Raw genomic sequence first — 4,347 nt, forward strand, 5'->3', positions numbered from 1 at the left:
AATCTTTAATGTAATAAAAGCCCTACTGAATCAGATAAAACTTATACCAAAAACTGCTTGGGCAGCCAGGAAGCAAAGACTAGATAGACCAAGGGCTTAGAGCAAACCCAAATACTACTAGTCTAAGAATCAAACAAAACTTGTAGTGATAAAATGACTCCTAATGACATTCTGCTATACTCGTAGGTCAGTGCCTTGCTCAGCCATCAACAGAGCAGCTTCCTCCTTCAGCACATGGGAATAAATACAGAGAGAGATCCAAAGCCAGACATCATGCATAAGAGTGAAAAACCTTGTAATACATAGCCTTAAGTAATATGTTTCTATCAAATCCTTCCCCTTCAAACTCTGGAAGCCCCATCAAAGTAAAGATAGAAAGTCTGTAAGAGCCAAAAGTGATGGAGGACACCAACAATAACACAGAGCCTGAGGCAGCATGGGCCTGTTTCACAGAACAGAGCCTGCATGAATCTGCTCTAGGTTTTTGCATATATATGTTATGGCTTTCAGACCTGTGTTTTTATGGATTCTTGAGTGTATGCTGATTGGGTCTCTGATTCTTGTGCCTTCTTTTGGCCTCTTTAGTTTGTTTTTTCCAACTTTAATGTAATAGTGTTTTTTTTTCTCATTATATTTTATTATTATCCCCTAGATGCCTGTACTTTTCTGAAAAAAGACAGAAAGGGAGTGGATCCAGATAGTAGGGGAAGTAGAAAAGAACTGGGAAGAGCAGAGGGACCGTAAACCATAGTCAGGATACATTATGTGGGAAGATAATTTATTTTCAATAAAATGAAGGAAAGATGCATTAGTATTTATGATCATAAAATTTAAGTAGCACCTATAACACGTGTGGCAGGTGTATATGTTTTAGAGCAGCTCAAAACATTAGTGTTTTGGCACATCCTTGAAACTAAGAATGAAGAGCCATCCTCTTAATGTATAATATAAACTGTATACAGTGATTGATGAATTGAGTATACTCTCTCATTTAAGAATCATATGAACTAGTTAAGAGACTCCTTGGCCACAGCAACTCTTACAAAGGAACCATTTAGTTGAGGGTTTGCTTAGAGTTTCAAAGGTTTAATGCATTATGATTATGGTGTGAAGCATGGCAGTATGCAAGCAGGTGCTGGAGAAATAATTCAGAGATATCCTTTTCTGTAGGCTGAGAGTACAACCCTGGAGCCCACTCCCAGGGACATACTTCTTTCAACAAAGGCACACCTACTTTTTCTTAAGTGGGGTCGTTCCTGTTGGCAATAAATTTAAATATTTTTGTTTGTGAGATGATTATTATTCAAACCACTGCAGATATTAATCATTATATACATTTCAAAATTGTGACTACTGACATTAGGCTTGGACCTAAGTTTACTCTCTCTCTAGACCTACTTCCACAGAAAATTATTTAAACTTCATCACTCTCAATATTTCCTAGGTGAAGTAGCTGTGGTAACACCTATATTGCATGTTTAATATCAGGATTAAATAATAAAAGTACTTAAAATTATTTATCTATGATAGACATTTAATTATGCAGTCCCTTGGCTTTTGCTTAACCATTTTACATACTATAAATTTAATCATTTAGTAAAATATCTATCATCATTGTCACTTTGTGGCCTTAGAATTACTACTATAGTGAGAAAATATTTTTGTAATTATGCTATAAATGTTTATATATGTGGGATCAGTGCTATAACTTCATTATTAATTTATCAGTGTGCTTCTTTGTTAAAGAATCTGTTCAATGAGAGCTCAATATTAAATATCAAAATTCACCTATGTTCCGATAGAAAAAAAACACAAATATATATATATATATATATATATATATATATATATATATATATATATATATATATATATATTTGAGCTTTGTTTTCAGTTCCAGACAGGGTTCGTAGAACCCTTCTTATTTCTATAGAGAGTTGGTAAGAACATATTTTCTTTTAATATTTCATGTTTGTCCCTGGTTCCAAACTAATGACTTCCATAGCTTTTGAAATTTATCTAGTGATTCATTATTTTGTTGATTAGAGATGATTTTATGCTAATGATGAGAGTCTTGGTTGTCTTGGTTTGGTTAGTTTAGGATACTAACTGCATCCAGAGGGGTAATATGAGATTAGAAAGCTAGAACCTTAAACACTTATGTCAATGCTCCAATAGGTGCGTGGGTGCCAAATTCTCACCATACCTACTTCTGCCTCCGGAAAGAAAAGAAGTTCTGGAGACTAAAGTAAATCAGTAAGGGATAATAGTGTAATCAATCCTGTCCATTGAATGAACCTTTACAACTATTTTTAAACCCTTATGGTTCATGAGGTGCTTCTTGATTAGTAAGTGCATCTGTAAGTTAAGAGGATGAAGGAGATACTGAGACTCATAGCCAAACTTTGGGCAGATTGCAGGAATCCTTATGGAAGAAGAGGGATATAGAAAGACCTGGATGGGACAGGAACTCCACAAGGAGAACAACAGAGCCAAAATACCTGGGCGCAGGGTGTCCTGCAGAGACCGATTCTCCAACTAAGGAAATGCATGAGGAGTATCTAGACCCCCCTGTTCAAAGGAAGCCCATTGGCTGCTCAGTTTTTTAAGTGAGTGGCTTAGTAAGGGGTACAGGGGCTGTTTCTGACATGAACTCAGAAATGCACCTCCGCTAGGGGGTGCATTCTTGCCAGGCCACAGAGGATGATGATGCAGCCAGCCTTAACCAGACCTGATAGGCTAGGGTCAGATAGAGGGGGAGGAGATCATCCCCTATCAGGGGAGTAGAAAAAGGAAATAGGGGGAGAAGATGGAACTGGGTGGAACTGGGAGGAGACGAGGGAGGGGGCGGCAGTGGGCATAGAAAGTGAATGGTTGATAAAATGATTTTTAAAAAAAGAGGATGTGATGTGCTTCTTCTTAGGGAAAACACCAAATGGCGAATGACAGACAGTTCAGTGAAAGGGGCTGGAGGACACGGGGTCCAAGATCAGGAGGCTGCAGTAGCTTCTGCAGAAGATTCGGCAGCCATTTTAGGGGCCATGGTCATGGCCACTGGGCTCATGGAGGTAAACTCAAAGACAAGGAGTGGATCCCTGTCACCAAGCTGGGCTGCCTCATTAAAGACCTGAAGATAAAGTCCTTGAAGGAGATCTACCTGTTCTCCCTGCCCATTAAGGAATCCAAGATTATTGACTTTTTTCGGGGTGCATCCCCAAAGGATGAAGTTCTGAAGATCATGCCAGTGCAGAAGCAGACACTGGCTGCTAGCAAGTCAGGTTCAAATCTTTTGTCCTTACTGGGGACTACAATGGTCATGTTGGTCTTGGTGTTAAGTGATTCAAGAAGGTAGCCACTGCCATCTGAGGGGCCATCATCTTGGCCAAGCTTTTCATCATCCTTGTGCTGAGAAGCTACTGGGGGAACAAGAGTGGCAAGCCCCACTGTTCTGTACAAGGCAAAAGGCTGCTGTGGCTCTATTTTGATGAGTCTCATCCCAGATCCCAGAGGCACTGGTAGTCTCTGCGATTGTGCTCAAGAAGCTACTGATGGTGGCTTGTATTAATGACCGCTACAGGCTGCACTGCCACCCTAGGCAACTTTGCCAACTCACCTTTGACGCTGATCTCCAAGACCTACAGCTACCTGACCCCCCGACCTCTAGAAGGAGACTGTGTTTACCAAGTCTCCTTATCAGGAATTCACTGATTATACTGTGAAAACCCACAACAGTCTCTGTTCAGAGGATCCATTCTCCAACTATGGTTACTACATAATGGTTTTTTTTACAAGAAAAATAAGTGAATTAAGTCTATTAAAAGACAGAGAGAGAAAGAGAGTGGGATGTCGTTATTCCACAGAGACAGAGGCTCCAGATCTCAGATCACTTTTGGAGTTTAAGGTACCTATTCATCTTGCTGTTCATCAGGGTCTTTGGTAGTGAAGATGTTACTAGAGTGTTATGGCAAAATCTGAGCTCTGTGAGTTCCAACAGACAATGTTCAGTCTTTTATGTCAATGTACCAAAGAAATGAGTAGTGGGTAAGGGCAGATAAAAGAAATTTAATCAGCATGGCTATGTTGAACAAAATAAACAAAAGGTTCAGTGCCTTTGCGAGTTAACCTTTAGTGAATGATACAAACTGTGAGATTTATTTTATTTGTTTTATTTTGAAAAGGGAAAAAAAAAGGGTATAGCTGGGCAATGTATCACTGACAGATGTTGGTGAGACCAGTGGCACTGACTATTCATTGTCTCATTTGCGGTTGTGAGAAGTTCTGCAGTAACTATTGTCATCAGTCTGTTTCTTTTGAGATGATTTTTTCTGCTCTCAAGTGCAGACTCAG

The 4,347-nt window shown here is 39.4% G+C and overlaps 1 pseudogene; it reads left to right on the top strand.

Annotated features, from left to right (window-relative positions):
- The first annotated feature begins 2,935 nt into the window (after positions 1-2,935).
- LOC129687764 (40S ribosomal protein S2-like) lies at positions 2,936-3,975 on the top strand (annotated as a pseudogene).
- The last annotated feature ends 372 nt before the right edge of the window (positions 3,976-4,347 follow it).

The sequence above is a fragment of the Psammomys obesus genome, unplaced genomic scaffold (assembly GCF_907164565.1).
Source record: "Psammomys obesus unplaced genomic scaffold, mPsaObe1.curated_primary_1811, whole genome shotgun sequence".
Classification (NCBI taxonomy): Eukaryota; Metazoa; Chordata; class Mammalia; order Rodentia; family Muridae; genus Psammomys; species Psammomys obesus.